This window comes from Silene latifolia, chromosome 7 (assembly GCF_048544455.1).
Source record: "Silene latifolia isolate original U9 population chromosome 7, ASM4854445v1, whole genome shotgun sequence".
Lineage (NCBI taxonomy): Eukaryota > Viridiplantae > Streptophyta > Magnoliopsida > Caryophyllales > Caryophyllaceae > Silene > Silene latifolia.
Window position 1 is genome coordinate 19,313,554 of NC_133532.1, and position 18,314 is coordinate 19,331,867.

An 18,314-nucleotide genomic window follows, 5' to 3' on the forward strand; every position below is an offset into this window, starting at 1 on the left:
TACACGTTTGTCAATGCACAAATTAGAACGTAAATATCTTGAATTTTACATTGTAAAAAAATATAAAAGCTTGATATTCTTATTGTACTTATAAAAACGAATCCGACAAGATCCCATATGAATATTTTTATGTTATACATTGCCTAGAATTTTGAAGATTCTCTCTATTAGTGAATAGTGTCAAAAAATGAAATGATGTGTTTGGTTTTGAATGGAGGGAGTATATGTTTTCATAATTATTGTGCCTATTTTATTATACTTGTTAAATCACGTGCACCAATTTACTCAATCTTGCGCATTTTTCCGCCTTATTCCGACTTTACCCCTCTCGCTTTTCACACACAATTAGAGAGCACAATAATAAAAAGCAAAGAAATCTCAAAAGAAAAAAAGCGCGGATTTGGTCCCACCCTCCCTACCACCCGTCATAAACTGACCGACAACGGGGGGAGGGGGGGGGGGGAGTTGGCTCGTCGGCTGACGGAGGGTAATGCACGGTGGTCTACTGGTCTGGGATTGTGAGGAGGACATTTTCCAACAATTGATATGGTGATTCTTATGAATGTTGATTGCTAAAATGCAAGTAGTACTTCAATTGGCATTAAAAGTTGTAAGAACATCTCCAATTGTTCTCTTTAAGGACCTGCTTGCCATTTTTGCAAAATGATAAGCATGTAGCTTATCATTAGAGATGAAAAAAATGAGATGTAGTTTGCAAGTATGGTAGCTCTACCAAGCTACATGCTTGCTTTGAAAATAAAATAAAATGTAAATTCTCATTGGATAAAAGCAAGAATGTGGAACTCATACAAGTTACAAGATGTTGTAGTTCGTCATTGGAGCAATACGTAGCTGAAAAGCAAGGTAACTTAAAAAATCGATGTGGCAAACCAAGCTACAGTATATTGTTGTTGTCCGATGGAGATGCTCTAAATAGGCTGAAAGTTTATAGTCAATTCAAATATTGTTCTGCATCGAAAAACCCTAATTGTAAAATTCATATTTAAAAAAAAAAATATATTCATTTAATCGATTGAAAGACATGAATTGTTGATAAAATGACGAAATTACTTCTGATATATGTGAATCTAGATCCATAATTGACGAACTATAAAGAATGGGTGAAATGTTAGAGTGTGAGAAGGTGGAGAACTTTTTTTATTTTGTTTTAAAGATGGAGGGTAGGATTGGAATATTAAGGGTAAAGTGCGCGAGATTTAGTAAACTGGTGCGTGGGATTTAGCAAATACGATTATATATTGTAACCATATTTAATAGTACCTCATTTTATAGTATTCGTACTCATTTTATTGTTTTTTATGCCATTTTCAATCAATTTGTAATTGGTCTCTTAATAAGTTTATTGAGAGGCCGTCTCTCAAGAGACATTAGTGTCGTCGTGTGTAGGGGTGTGGGAAAAAATTGCAATAATGGAATGGGAAAAACCGAAAAACTATATCTTTTTTCGGTTTGGTTTTCCGAACTATTCGGACCAAGTTGTCCGGTGAAGCAAGCCGCTATCTTTGAGGTTGGGAATTTTTCAAAAAGGTTAATCAAATCGTTTTACTAAAAATTAAAGAAAAAAAAGTATTCAATATAGTACAAAAATCTCTCTTTCGTGTCATTTTCCAAATTCATCTATTACAAGACTAACATATCACCTAAATCAACTTATAATAATAATAATACTAACTAATAGCACCGCTTTGGCGAGCATTGACGGGTCGTGATTTGTCCAAAATCGAAGATTGTTCGGCCTCTTTTATAAAAAATCCTATCATCCGGCTTACTTATCGGTTTATAGCAAGAACTCTACTTGCTTGCCGCGGCCCCTCAACTGTAAATGAGCTTGACTTCACCTTCATGGAATCCTAGTTGAAGATACAAGGAAAGAGTGGTTATCATTTCAATGCCCCATTGGTACTCCTTGAAAGGTGGGCGCATTACTCATTCATAATACTCTCCAAAGGTTGAAAATCTGATCTATGTTAATTCGACACTTCACTTTGTCTTCATGTCAACATAAGCACCACTTCGACACTTAATTTTAGGCGGAAACTTTTTCAAATATAGCCGCGTATAGTTAACTTATTTAGCAATGCAGTTAAATGGTTATCTCAGGAAGAGTATGGTTATTCTTCTTGTTTGTTAAAAAAACTCTAGACTCATAACTCTAATCTAAGTTTGAAATTCGTTAGCATTAAAATCGTCCTTGTGACTTATTTTACGAGAGAGAAAATGTAGGATATATCACAAAATAACAAAGATTTCAGAGATTACTCCTGCAGTAGACTGAAAGACAGTTACGACCAAATGCTAAATATGGTTCCGATGTATATTTCATAATGCACATGTATCTCTAAGGGTCTGTTTGGATAGGAGGATTTGGAGGGAAAGAGAGGGGAGGGAAAAGAAGGGATGATAAATCATTTGTTTGGTTAGCAAAATGGAGGTGGAGGAATTTTGAGGGGAGGGAAAATGAATCCCTCCATTTCCCCCTCCAAGCCAAATTATTTTCTCTCCAACAAAGGCAAGATTTGGAGGGAAAATAACCTCCTCCATTCTCCCTCCCCTTCCCTTCCATCCCTTTCTCTTCCCTCCTTCTCCCTCCCCTCCCTTTCTCTCCACTTTTGCTATCCAAACACACCCTAAGAGTAAATTCCGTCGCTCTCAGGAATGTATGTTCAATGGATTTAAGAAAAGAAATGTATCTTGTGTGTGCATTCCTCACTAGTCACTAGCTCTGGCTAGGACATTCCAACGTACCAGATACCTGTTCTAAATGCTGTCTAAATTCATCCGTTTGCTCACTGAAGGGGATTCCATCAGCTCTGAAAGGGAAATCCGTCATCCTCCTACTTATAATAGCTCAGCAGAGGTCTAACTCGACTAAAGAGGATCAAAAGGAGCTTGGTTAGCGCTCAACACGTGCCCTGAACTGCTGAACAGACCTTTGGTTTAAAGTGAAACACAACAAAGTCTTCCTTGGTTCAGCCTTTTGGACAGGCATTTTCACTGATGGAAGGGTTTGCAAGGGCTTCTTTCTTACTCGAAACCCAACCATCTCGTCTTCCTGTCTCTGCGCGACTGCGCAGTACCCTTTCCAGTATTATTGAATCTAGTATTTCATGAACAGAGCTATGCGAAGAACTTGTAACGTTGGAGGCTTTTAGGATTTTAGGATTAGGAACATGACGATATTTCGAATCTGACTATTGGAAGATAGGGATACCAAATTCAGTACATTGGCTTGCTTCAGTGAAAAAATTATAAGTACTCAATATGATTTTTCGAGTATGAGTTAATACCGCATCTAAAGTAGGTTACTGTGGCATCAAAATGCGGACACAGCAACCGTTGTCAGTATCCAACGCATCAACTAACCTTTGCTTCAAAACCAATAATATTAAGAGGATTCGACAAGAATTTCAACAAAGCCTTTGCTATAATGCTAAAAGATGTAGAGAATTCGACAAGGAAATTCGACCAGAACAAAAATACTATGAGAAGTGGATCAGATGTACTAAAAACACTGGATGGACTAAATACAACAGGACGACTATATATTTGCCTTAGGCACCACGAACATAAATCAACATAAACATCAATTGCCGGCTCTACATATTCTCATTATCAAACACTAGCTGCATTGTTCATGTCTAGACCACCTCCATTGACCACACTTGAATGCCATAAATAGTAACAGAAGCCTGCGGTCAGGGCCACGGTATCTATTGCTGATCCCGGCTTACCACCTGGACATTTATTTCTCAGACTTGTCTGAAATTTCAGGATTATATTACTAAATATGAATTAAGGATATGTAATTTGAATATAACTATTATTTCCAGAGTTTAACAGAGCCATCATGTCCTGCTGAAGCAACCATTCCAGTGGAAGACGCTGCCAACGCTGATACAATGTTCTCATGCGCTCGAATTGACATGCTCCGGTTTTCAGCCATGTTCCATAACTCCAAATTCTGATCAAGTTGAAATTACCAAACTTTTTATTCATGGATAAATTATTGATGCTTTTTTTACTAGAAACCGAATAAATTCATCCATTCATCAATTTCTAGTTTCAGAGACAATGCCAATCTCACATGTGCTGCAAGTAGAAAGCTTGGACTGAATGTCCTATCCAAATCTGACTATTGTACCGGATATCCATATTCGAAAATCCAACTTTTCACTGTCCGATCCAAGCCACTTCGGAAATTCTATTTTAAATTCTATTTTTTTCAGATAGGATACAAATGGATTACCAGCTCGAATCAGATAATCAGATATAGGATAAAGAAAAGCTATATTAATTTGTTCAACACTAAATAAAGAAAACCATTTTGGGATCAAGGCCCTCATGTTCTGGTGCTTTTTTTGGGTATTCTTTCATTACCAATCATGTCGAATTATTATGTTAATCAACCATCCGGGCATCCATGTAACATTGATTTTCCTCCTGAAGGGTATTGGTATTACAACTTAATGACTTATATTCCTTTGTTTCATACATTTACACATATAAATTATAAATGACTTCAACAAGCAAATTCTTAGTTATTTAATATTTTCCCCCATTCTCTTTGTTTGATGAAGGGTAAAATGAAGGGGGAAAAAATTGAAAACAAAAAATATAAATCCTTCCAACTGTCCCAAGTGTAGCCTATTGTCCTTCAAAAAATGCCAATCATTCCCTTCTCCACCCATTTTTCCTAAGCAACAAAGAAAGCCTGGAACTCTATTTTCTAGTGATAACTTTTTACATTGAAGCAAATAATATTCCGTGGGAATATTTCCTCCGAATCTAACAGAGCCTTAGGGATAGGACCTATTCAAATCTAAATACAGATAGATCATCGATTAGCAAGGGTATTTTCTCAATACATCACTGATTAGGAAGGGTATTTTCAGGCATACCATGTGTATACAACAGAAACGATAACTCGCATTCCATTCATTGGACACACAAAAAGCCATTGTTGAAGGTTTCACTGAATTATGATTTTATAAGATCTTTCAAGGAGGAAGGAAAAAAAAGCAACTTACCCGTGTCCCTCCGACAACCAATAGGGTTGAGTAACTAGGATGAAAGACGCATGAATTGAACTGATTCCCACTCAACTCATGAACGCAGTCTCCTGATGTCAAGGACCAAACTTTTACACAATCTTGACTAACTGACGCCAGAAGTTCTCCACTTGCATCCCAGCAAAGATAGTTTACAACATCAGTATGTGCCTATTTTCAAACATTAACCATGTGGACAGGTTAGGTCTAGCAAAGGTGTTAGCTTGGCCAACAAATGACAAGTAAACTCAAACTAACCTGGAAGGAATGCATCAGTCTGTCTGATTCGATATCAAAGATGGACACAACTTTGTCTGACGCAGCTGCAAGAAGCTGTCCTACTCTGGGTTGAAATCTCACTAATGCAGTACCACCCTGATATGTCCAACTATAAGTATCTCAAACCACTGCAAAAACATTCTCAAAGCCAAAGATATGGAGTACTAACCTTAGACACACGAACACAGGAAAATGGACTCATGGCCCAATAGTGGATTTCATTGTTACTGTCACAAAAACAGAAAAGGTCGTTCTTTTTAGGGTGGAAATCCAGAGACATCACATGAGCACCTCGCCCAGGGTAGGCATTCAAACAATAGCTCGGCTGCATGAAGACGACAAAAAATGTCAACTAGGTATTGAAGTTCAAGCAAATTATCAGAAAAGAGCTAAGTGTAACTTGAAAACCAACATTAGATGCATCCCATAGCCGCACAGATCCATCAAATGAAGCAGTAGCCAAATGGGTTGAATTTGGCCTGAAACGAACATCTGTAATTACAGATTTGTGCTCCTCCGGAGTACTCTCTGTTGCCAGGGTATCCATGTTCCAGAGGACAGCCTAAGCAACAAAAGGATATAACAGAAATTACATTGTTATTGCAAACATATATAAACCATTGGGTGTGCCATGTTCCCTGACTACCAACGTTATCATTGGGCGTGCAGAGATATTAGTGACAGAAAAAGTTGAGTAAAAAGTATCACACCTTCTTGTCGTGGCCGGCACTAGCTACAAACTTCCCATCTGATGAAAAATGACAGCTTGTCACAGTGTTCCTTGTACGTATACAGCCCACTTCAGCAAATGAAAAGGCTGAAAAAAAAAATAGTTTATACATGAAGTTCAAAATTTCAAAACCATTGCAAGGAATGCATTATTTACTATACAATCCACATACCTTTGGGGGCCTCCTTTGGTTCAGCTGGACTTTGTTTAAGTGTCGCATAAAGATCTCTTCCATCCCCTGCATCATGTGACAAGAATGATTCGACATTATCTTCAAGGGCTACATCTCCAAAATGCTCTATATCGTCCTGAACCAAAAGAAAAATTTCAGTCGACATGCAGAGATTATATAAGTCAAACGCAGCACCTACAGGTAAGGTATTCATTTAAGAAGATACCAGCTGATTTGAAGAAGAAGCCAATCCTCCAGTCCCTTCGGCGCCATACATCATTAAACTCTTAGGCATGCTGTTGGCCTGCTGGAGGCTGTTGGCTGTCCCACTGCCATCACCAGGTGTATGCGTTGAAGGGGGAGAATTAGGTGAAGGACCTACTGTATTGCCTGTGCCGGTACTATTTGCCGGTCCAGATGAAGAGTGTTGTTTCCTTTTTCTATTCTGTTGCATAAAAATAATATTAAAAAGACTTGGAGCAAAATAGCTCTTTCATTCCATGTCATTTGCAAATTAAATGAAAAAGTCCACTTGTTAAAGTATGATTACGTTTCACCATACTGCGTATAAAAATGGAGAAGTGAGGTATACAGTTTGACCATATGGTCATATCATATAGTCATATACACAAATACATCTTCATTTATATGAGCTACACAAATAGGCTACTTCTGAGGAGAGCATAACTTTTACGACGAGTGTTGGAACAAAAGATATACCGGTTTGTTTACATTAAATGACATATTATATCCACAATTTAAGAGGACTGAACTATATGTGCTATTTTTGTATGGACATGGGAGTACCCAATCTTAGCTAGAAACGGCGAATGAGAGAGAAGTAGAATTTTAAAGAATACGCCATACCAGGATACCCCCTATAAAAACGGATCATATCCGGTACAAGGTGGACAAGACGTACGATTGGAGTCAGTAATTCAGTATCATAAATGCAAAAAAGGTCTCAATTTGAAAATAAACAATTAGACAGGAAAATATGATATTAACAACAGAGAATTATGATAAGTTCCATGAGAAGGCGCACAACCTGTTGAGCTTGCTGCTGTTGTAACTGTTCTTGCTGCTGTGTAGGAGGCTGTTGGATTTGGCTCATCTTCATCTGTGAAATAAAGATAAAGAATGTAGGAAATGAAATAATGATTGAAAACCAGATGGACATATAATAAAAGATCCAAAATTCTACTAAAAGTGAAAAAGATGACAGTGTATGCTGAAGATTAACCAGGGGAATATGATGCTACATCAGTCTACATCTACTTTTTGCTTTCCAAAAGATAGACAGGAGCATTTCCATGCTTAACGTGTTCCATAAGGTGAAAAATAAAAATACAGAGATTTGAAGAGACGAGAACGTGTTTAAATTCACTGAAAAAAAACAGGAAAAAAAAATGATACATGTGCCTGCTGATCACATAGCTGTCAATTTTTTTTGAAAAAAAAAAATCTGTAATCCCCTGATTACTGAACTCCAAAATTGTAGGTGTTTATAACAATGGATACCCTCATCCATGCTATATTGACATTGCATATAAGCAGGTTACTACCATAATACCACTATATTAGTCAGTAGGAAACTTGCTTGGTCACCCACAAATTTGAATAATTCCAACATACCAACTGCTTGTTGCCAATGTCAGTAATTCGGCTACAGCGATGTTAAACATTCATAGCATGAGTGCAATATCTAACATGAGATGTAGGGTTAGAGATTGATGAAAACATCCTTAATATCCCTAACAGCCATCTTTACACAAAGTTCAGCTCTATTCTCATTTGATCCCTTGCAGTATGCTCTTTTTGATAGAGGGTGATATAAGACAATTACAAATTTGTAATACCATTTATTTGGGACAAACCAAGATGAGATAGTGATCAGTCTACTTTGGATGGAAGCAGTGCAAATTAAAGCAAATGGTGAAAAGAGCTTTCAGACCTGTGGTGAACTAGATTGCATCGGAGAGCAAACGTCACTTCTTGTCGATTGGGCTTCTTTGATATTCAAGGTACCTTTAGGAAGTCCACCAAACCTCCTAGGATCATTATCTCCATAACTTGGTGAACTTCCAAGACTATTTTGTGCCTGAGCCTGTGACATGACTTGTTTCTTCTTTGTGCCGCCAAAAGAATTTGATTTTGCATTAGTGGTGCTTGCTTTTGTGATTGCATTCTTAACTGATCAATTCCCTGCTTAAAATACAGAGTACTTACCCCAAGTAAATATCAAGAAATATGACCACAGACCAAACATGTTAGATGATCTTGAAAAGAATGGAAACTTACAGTTAGGGGCCAACCCTTCAGAGGTAGATTGTTGATACCGGAATTTATACCTATTCAAAGTTCTCGTCATAGTTAAAATTAAAAGCCGTATTTGATAAATAGACACTGAAAGATAAACTATTCAGTAAACAATATTTTTACATAACATGGAATACCAACAAAAGATACTAAGGGTTTGACAACTTATGCAAAAGGCGAGCTCGATGATTAAGCTCTTAAGCTATCATAAGCAATCTCGTATTTCTCGTCTACGTAAAAAGAGAATAGGCAAGTGCTGGTGAAAGTACAAAATAAAATAAAAACGAAAAAATTGAAAGAGTATAATCAAAAGAAATATACAGAGTAATAATTAAGACGTGTAGGAACCAAATTGATCTGTTAAAGAATTAAAATCATATTTTCTCCTTCTAGTTTATTCACATGGCCTCATTAAACCTATTTGCTCTATGCTCTTGACAATTTAATACGAGTAATAATTGCAAGAACAAATAGGAAGACAGAAAACAAATTCAAGTCATCATATTAAGACCTGCACCTGGAAGCCCAGATTTGGATTGCAAAATTGTCTGTCCATAGATTGATGAAGGATCCATCTGCATAGATTTTTGAGATGCACCTACATTCACCTCTGTCTTGATCTCCTATTATGTCATACGTTACAAGTCAATATTTTGTCATACTTGGGAGGATGCTTGTCAATGTTAAGAAAAAAAATAGTTAGTATATGTGAAAAATAAGAAAGATTTGCTACTTACCGTGGCCAAATGAGGTCGTGACTGGATTTGCTGCAACGCTGCAGACATGTTCCCAGAATTGCCTTGAACCAACTGGCTGAATCAAGAACAATGGCAAATATAACAAGCTTTCCAGTCTAAGAAGAGGCGTTTGCAAAAGCTAAGACACATAAATTTTGGTAAGGAGAGACATTTTTACCCTTGCTGATTGCCTGCTGGTTTTAGAAGGGCTATCCTGTTATCCATCATACCTGGAAATCCATCTGAATCAATTGATGAGAGAGTTCGCGCAACCTTCACTAATTCTAAGCACACATAACTAAGATAAACCCGTCATCTAATAGAAGTTCATACCATTAACAGGTCCACCAAGCGGAGGGTGAATAGCACCACCTCTCTGCATCTGAGCGTTCCGCTGCTGCATGATTTGCATCTGTTGCATGTGTAGTTGCTGCTGTTGCTGCTGCTGCTGCTGCTGCTGTTCTCTGGTCTTCATTTGTTGCGTCTGATAATAAATTTATAGGAGAAAACAACTCAATCCAGTTTCAACAGAACAGTTGTGCATGGAAGCTACTCTATCCGAGGATTGCCATCTTTGGGGTACATCTAAAAATACACAAATTTAATGCTAAATAGTAGCCAGGATTATTTCTTAAGAATCACCCTCCTCCTCCCCCTCCCAAAAACATAGTAAATTGTACATGTGTTGAAAATAGTGCATGTGGTTATATGATCCATAAGAATAAAAAATTAAATATTGAAGATTTCAACAGTAAAATAGTAGCATTTTTTTAATAGTGTCGGGGAGAGGCCTCTCAGGTAAGTAAAGCTAGCAGTCTAGCCTCTCAGGTAAGTAAAGCTAGCAGTCTAGCACAAGGTGAAAAAGGTCCTGCTAAAGATCACCTTCCTTCTATTTCTAAACCATTAAAACAAATCCTCAGCCAAATAGCAACATGCTTTCTACGTAAGAAACTATCCTTTAAAATGCTACAAAATTAGAAGTTAGATTTCTAATTAAATTCATAAAAGCTCAGATATATATATATAGGTTATACAGCAAAAAGGTGAAGACTAAAAAGGTGAGCACTAACTGTAGAAGAAAAAACACCTCGATATAAGCTGCTGCAGCTTCAGAGTGCTTTTCATTTGTTCTAGCAATAAAGATATCCCAGAAAACAGACCACCATTCGAAAAGAAAACCACCAGGAGCATCAATAGCTGCAAAACCTTAAGGAATTAAACATGTTGCAGCCGGTGATGACTGCAAACTTAATGGACAACAACAAATCTACATAATTTGGAAGTAAATGATGGTAATTTACCAACTGGATCGGTAGCCACCTTCCCTTCCTCCATGAAGGCTTTTGCAGAATTATGCAGTTTTCTTTTTAACAAATAATCATGGATATATACGTCCAGCCTGCATGGTAGCGCAAGTCAAACAACGTGAATTAAGCGTTTTAGTACAGTTTTGGGGGCTGAAGATGAATGCAACTTACCCTATGTAACATACTATTACTAAACAAAATTATTCCGTGTATTTTATAGCTCAAAAATGTCGTGCATTAGTCATATACTATATGTACAGAGCATCAAGGAAGCTAATAAAACTAAAGCCAACACCAAACCTTCCTCCCAAAACAACAACATCAGAGCCTTAATCCCAAAATGATTTGGGGTCGGCTGACATGAATCATCCTTTAGAACCGTCCATGGGTGAACGCACACCTCAAAATGCGAAAAAATTGAAAAGAAAAATTGAAAAACAAAAGGGAAGTGAAACATAATCATATAGTCAAACCACTTCATAAAAAATCAATCTTGAACAACGAGAAGCCAACCTCGAACCTTCCTCCCAGAACCAGGCTAAAAACATTTAAGTCTTAAACATTAAAAAAATACATAGACATTCTGAAACTACACGATATTTCAAACCACTTCATAAAAAATCAATTTGAACAACGAGGTCTCCACCTAGTGGTTAAGACTAAGGTACGATATCTCCACGTTCAAAACCCCTTCTACATCAATCATATCAAGCCTTTAATCCCTCGTTTCGAACCGAAACAGAAAAAGCTTGCATCTTTCTTTAAATAGTCACATCAATTCATTACTTGCTAACTAAATTTTGACTTCTAAATCCCTAATTTCCTAAAATTTCCTAAAATTCTACTCAAAACCCGAAAACCTAACAATAATTAATACATTTTTCAATCATATGTTCATACAAAACAAATATTACCTAATAATTTAACGAAAAAAAATCAAAATTTAAAACTTCTGTAACACAAAAAAAAAGTGTAAATAAATCAGTTTTACTTACATCTTATCAGCTTCCCAGTTACTCTGCGACATTATTTCTCCACCTATTTTTTAATCTGTTACCTGAAAAATTTAAACTTTTTGCAACATTCAGTAAAATCAACAATTACATATCAAAATCAAATAAAAATCGAAAAAGATCATGAATTTACAAGATCCACTAACACAAATCACAAAAACAAAACACGATAAAATTAAGTAACAAAAAATTAATAATAAAAGATCTTAACCTGAAATAGAAGTAAGATGATCACTGAAAAGAGAGAAAGAGGAGTGAAGAAGTAATTGTTTATTATGATGATGATGATGATTATGTATTTATGTGTGTATTTATGTAGATTTATTTCTAAAAAAAAGGTGTGATTAAAAAATTAAAATTGGGAGAAAATCATGGGATTGTTGAGGAAATTGGAAAAAAATTGCAGAAAGTGATAATTAAATTATTAAAGTGAGGAAGAATAATGTGGGAAAATAATATCAAGGGTGTTTGTGTGATGTGGTACAGCTAAGTCTATTTTAATATTAGTCACGAGTGTGGGGTGTGTCCTGTGGGGTGTTGCCACAACTTTGTTCCGGGACGAAGATTTCTTAGTCAAGTGGTTAAGACGAGTGCGACTATAAACCTAAGCATTGGGTGTGGTGTGTGGGATGCTGCCACAACTTCGTTTTTGAATGAATATTTCTTAGTTTAGTGATAATCTCTCTGAAAATTGGAGATTTTGTTTCTAAAAGAGGAGAGTCAGATGATCAATTTCCTCGACTCACGTGATTTATTCAGAATGTGAGATATATAAATGACAATAGAGGTGACCATATGAACAAGTTGGTCCGGACATACCCGAATTTATGTCAACTTTTTCCGGCCCTTGTGACCTGTTCCTAGCCGATCAGGGCCAGTTACGAACCCAGATTCCTAGCGTGACCTACCAAAAAATTTGTCCAGCTTGGCTTAGCTTGATCAAGCCACATGCCGATTTTGGGTTAACCTGGGTTAGTTTGGCCCAGTCCTCTTCCTCTCATGGGAAAGTCCTAGGTAGAGTCAAGAGTGGGTTAGGTCTGGTGGAGCCTGGACTTTCATGACCAGGACTTGATGACTGTATCACCCTCATTTTAACCGTGGAAACCTGTTTATCATAAATTAAATGAGCAGAATATAGATCATGGGATATTATTAATCTAGTTTACGATACATATTGAGATTTCTTTTCCAATGTGTATAACAAGGCATTTTCCAACATCGTCGGATTTAAGAGCTCTAAGATAGTTTAAAATTTAGCAGAGTACACTTTTATTACCAAGTGATTTTAGAATAAACCCTCATTTTTATTTATGATTAGTCAGTTGCTTGCTCTTAAGGATATGAGCTTTTGCGATGATGTCAACAAGCAGTATTAGAGCCACCAATTTAGTTAGAGACCGCAAAAGTTGAGGTTTGGTGGTTAGATAACCCCTTCAACAGATACCATAATGCTACATTACACGATGATGCTAGTCAACAAAATGAAGTTGGGTATATAGGCCCTGTTCTTTAATTTGGACCTGAAACTAATCGATCCGAATCGAATCGAACTTATAGGATCTCGAATCGAATCGAATCGAACTTATAGGATCGAATCAATCGAACTTATAGAATCGAATCGAATCGAACTTATAGGATCTCGAATCGAATCGAATCGAACTTATAGGATCTCGAATCGAATCGAACTTATAGAATCGAATCGAATCGAACTTATAGGATCTCGAATCGAACTTATAGGATCTCGAATCGAATCGAATCGAACTTATAGGATCGAAGTGAACTTAAATTAAGTGAGGTATAAGATCTCAATCGAACTTATAGGATCGAATCGAATCGAATCGAACTTATAGGATCTGAACTTAACTTATAAGATCTGAACTGAACTGAACTTATAGGATCTGAACTGAACTGAACTTATAGGATCTGAACTGAACTGAACTTATAGGATCTGAAGTGAACTTAAATTAAGTGATTTTAAGTCCAAAAGAACAGGGTCATAGTACTAGTAGTGTCCTAATTCCGATAAACAAATAAAAGGTTGTTGGGATGTTTAAGCTTAATCACAAATTTATTAGGTAATAGAGTTTAAGTAATCTAAATCAGCTATTTTAGGTGCCTATAATTTTGCACAAACTCAAAGTCGTGCATCTTTATAAATGTGAGCATTAATTAAAAATCGGCTAACTATTTAAGTTGCTTAATAAATCACAAGTTCACGACCATTTAATCAATTTATTTTCAAAGAAAGGCTAAGACAACTTTAATTAAACGGTTTTTTCCCATGGTATCCTTGTGGTTTGTCACTTTGTCCATAATACCCCTCTTTTTAAGAATGTGTCTATAGTACCCCTGAGGTTCAATATTTGTGTCTGGTGTGTCACTGTCGTTACAACTTCCGTTATGATCCTACATTTGATCGGCAAAACTTCATCTAATGACGGTTATACTTCCTAATCACCTATCCCACTTACTTGTAATCCTTATCACAAACACAAACCAAAAAAGTAAATTTTGATTTCAAACTTCGTCTAATGTGTCTATGGTACCCTGGGGTTCAATTTTTGGATGCATATGTTGTAGTTTTTGGATGGATGAACTTTGTAATTTCTTGGTGGCATATGATTTGTTGTAATTTTTTGGATGAATGAACTTTGAATATAACTGTTGAATGGAGGTGTTGGATATGTATTATGAGGAGGTGTTGAATGTGTATCTATAAAACTATATTAAAAGAGTAACCTTAAAAAGCCACGTAGACAAAGCCACGTAGGCGAAGAAAAAAACATGCGTGCATTACGAATGCCACATTGGCTTAGGAAAAAGCCACGCACACTCTTCCAATTGCCACGCACACACTCCCTATTGCCACGCATATCAATTTATTTAACCATTATTTCCTTTATTTAATGAAATGACCTTTTAACTTTCCTTTCATCATTACTATATATACTCAGTAGTTATGTACCATATTTTTTATTTTCCTTTCATTCATAAAATTGAGAGAATTAGTAATAAAAATTTTCATATATATAACTATTATATTCACCCTAATTTTCAGTTTTATTCAAAAAAATTTATAAAATCTTTTTAAAAGACTAGTCTAAAAAATGTGACATGGCAAGTTTATTGTGATGTGGCATGACAAAAAAAAGTGACATCAATTACCAATTTAAGAAAATTAAAAAATTTAAGTTAAAAAAATTAAGGTATAAACACAAAAAAGAAAGAAAAAAAATATGGTAAACTATTGATCTCCTCTCATAATTTTTGTTATTTATTTACCTTATTTATTTAACCATTATTTCTTTTATTTAATAAAATGACCTTTTAACTTTCCTTTCATCATTACTATATATACTCAATAGTTATGTACCATATTTTTTTATTTTCCTTTCATTCATAAAATTTGAGAGAATTAGTAATAGAATTTTTCATATATATATATAAATATTATATTCACCCTAATTTTCAATTTTATTCAAAAAATAGCACCTAAAGTAAACATAGAAAAGTAAATTAATTGTTTCGTTTTTTATTATTCTTATGTTTTGTATTAATTTATTATTATTTTTTGTGTTTGTATTAATATTGCATGGGAATGAATTTCCAACTTTATTCAAAATTAAGGTATAAATTAAACACAAAAAATAAAGAAAAAAATGTTGTAAACTATTGATCTCCTCTCATAAATTTTGTTATTTATTTACCTTATTTATTTAACCATTATTTCCTTTATTTAATGAAATGACCTTTTAACTTTTTTTTCATCATTACTATATATACTCGGTAGTTATGTACCATATTTTTTATTTTCTTTTCATTCATAAAATTTGAGAGAATTAGTAATAGAATTTTTCATATATATAACTATTATATTCACCCTAATTTTCAATTTTATTCAAAAAATAGCACCTAAAGTATACATATAAAAGTAAATTAATTGTTTCGTTTTTATTATTCTTATGTTTTGTATTAATTTGTTATTAGTTTTTGTGTTTGTATTAATATTGCAGGAGAATGAATTTCCAACTTTATTCAAAAAATTGGTAAGTAAGGTATAGCTAAAGAACTAAATTAATTATTTCGCCTTTTGTTTTTATTATATTTTGAATTAATAAGAATATTATTAGTTATTTTTTTGTGTTTATATTAATATTGCAGGATAATGAATTTTCAACTTTATTCAAAAAATTGGTAGGCAAAGTATACATAGAGAACTAAATTAATTGTTTCACTTTATATTTTTGTTATATTTTGAATTAATTAGAATTTTATTAGTTTTTTTTTGTGTTTGTATTAATTTTATAGGAGGATGACATAATCGCGTATCAATAACAATACACAAGATTGGAAATAATGGCTATGGATCTTCTTTATAGATTTTTACTTTGTTTCAATGGCTTTCACTTTTGTCGGTTTTTCTTTTTTTTTCTATAATGGTGTATTTGAAATATCGAATGGTAGCAAAAATCTTTGATAAGTTGTTGACATGTTGTTACATTATTATCCTTCACTCTTTCCTACACTTGAGTCTCCTTTGTAACACTTATGTTCTATTTTTATTTTGTCAAACAGGTTACAAATCAAACTGCTAGCCAAACTGTTAAAGTACGATGCACATATGTCAATTTGATCTTATCATAGTCTTATAATATGCATAATAAATGCTATGCATAATTAGTAATTAGTTAGAAACTAATTTTTATTCTTCAATTCATTGTTCCAATTCCAATGCTTCCAGGCCTTTAAATCATTTTTTTTTTATTTTCCATCAAATATACTATTCTGTAACTCACAATAATTTTTGGATAAATAAATTTTTTGAATGATTTGTTTATATTTTATTTTCTCATGAATTAGGAAAGGCTAATATTTTGTATGAAGTATAATAGTATTGTTTTGATTATAATTCATGTCACATGAATTTGCCATGTCATATTAAAAATATGCAACATCACATTTAGATATGTCACGTCGCATTAAATTTTAATCTAGGTGGCCTTTTGGATCCTACGTGACTTTGTCTGGGTGACGTTTATTTGTCATTTAAGGGTAGCATTTTAATTATATTTTATAGATTAAACAAATGATTGAGAGAGAGGGACTACTCCATATAAGTTATTCACAAATTAAACACTTAAACACAATCAATTATTAACGATCCCGTGATTTTCACGGGCTCCAAAACTAGTTATAGTATGAAATAGATAATGAGTAGTTACTGAAGGGGAAAAGTGTATATATTGCAAACCTCGGGGGTATTTGGTACAAACTTTATTTTTGAATAAAATTGATAAAATCTTAATTTTCTCACCAAATTTAGTTTGCCTTAATCAAACTCCGTTACTCCTAATTTAACGTGCATAACCCAACAAGGGTATCATTAACACAAATATTGAACTTTAGGGGCACTATAGACACATTCTTAAAAAGAGGGGTACCATGGACAAAGTGACAAACCATAAGGGTACCATGAGAAAAATCCGTTAATTAAAAGAACTTATTAAATTCATTGGAAGAACCTATTTATCTGCACAAAATCGTACAGTGCAACAACCTATATATACATTATGAGAGTCTAGAATCAAACCCCTAAACAGTTTAAGAGATGGCCCTTACCACTCATATTGACTAAAATTAATGGAGACCTAGAATTATACAACATCAAACACCGCAACGTATTAAGGTCATTTACAAATCTTAAATCACAAGATCGGTTTAAATTTTGTATAGGTCCAAACTAAATGCTCTCATGAAGCCATCATAGAAAGGATATGTTTGTCTTAAGATAGACCAATTATTCAAGGGAAATATAGCAAATCACCCCCATAAGTTTGATACTATGTGCAATTAAGCCCCGTAACTTATAAATGTAGCAAATAGGCCCCATAAGTTTCTCTTAATGTGCAATTTACCACATATCTTATTTTTAGTAATGAAATAAATGAAATTTACTAAATTAAATATATTTACTATTATTAAAAATCAAAAATATTGATCAAATATTAAACCTAATATTCCTAATTATTAGAAAGCATGTTTAAATTTTTTTCATTTATTTATTTTGGTGAAACAATATTCATAATATGCGAAAATTTATTTTTTAGTGAAGTTACAATGAAAGTTACATGTCCAAATTTTTTTGATCTTAAATTTGGTTCAAATTTTTTGTTGAATATGTAAATATTATATTTAATTTTTAATCGATATATTTAAAATGATTTTTATAATAGAAAATAATAGGTTTTAGTTAAAAAAAATGGTAGAAAATTTGATTTGGGCTTAATTGCACATTTTTGAAAACTTATGGGGGTAATTTGCTACAAGTGAAACTTAGGGGGTTGAATTGCACATAGTATATAAGTTATGGGGGTAATTTGCTACTCCCTCCAAATTACTATCTTTGCCCCATTTCCTCTTAATGGCAAAGTTTTAGTGTTTGCCCCATTTCTCAACTTTCCTTATTTAACCATATTTTTGACCATTTAGTCCTTGTGACCTTTTCTTATTTACAAAAGTTGCCACTTCATTATGGGCCTAATCTATTTCCCTTAACACAATAAACCCACCTTAACAAACCTAAACCATTCCCCTCATCTTAATTTTTTCACCCAAAAACATAACACTCCCTCCCTTTTTTTGGATCAACCCAAAACTCCCTCCATATTTTTGGGTCAATCCAAAACTC

At 34.2% G+C, this 18,314-nt stretch overlaps 1 pseudogene; it reads right to left on the bottom strand.

The window, feature by feature from the left end:
- Window positions 1-3,426: 3,426 nt before the first annotated feature.
- Window positions 3,427-12,098, bottom strand: LOC141591885 (transcriptional corepressor LEUNIG_HOMOLOG-like; annotated as a pseudogene).
- Window positions 12,099-18,314: the final 6,216 nt, after the last annotated feature.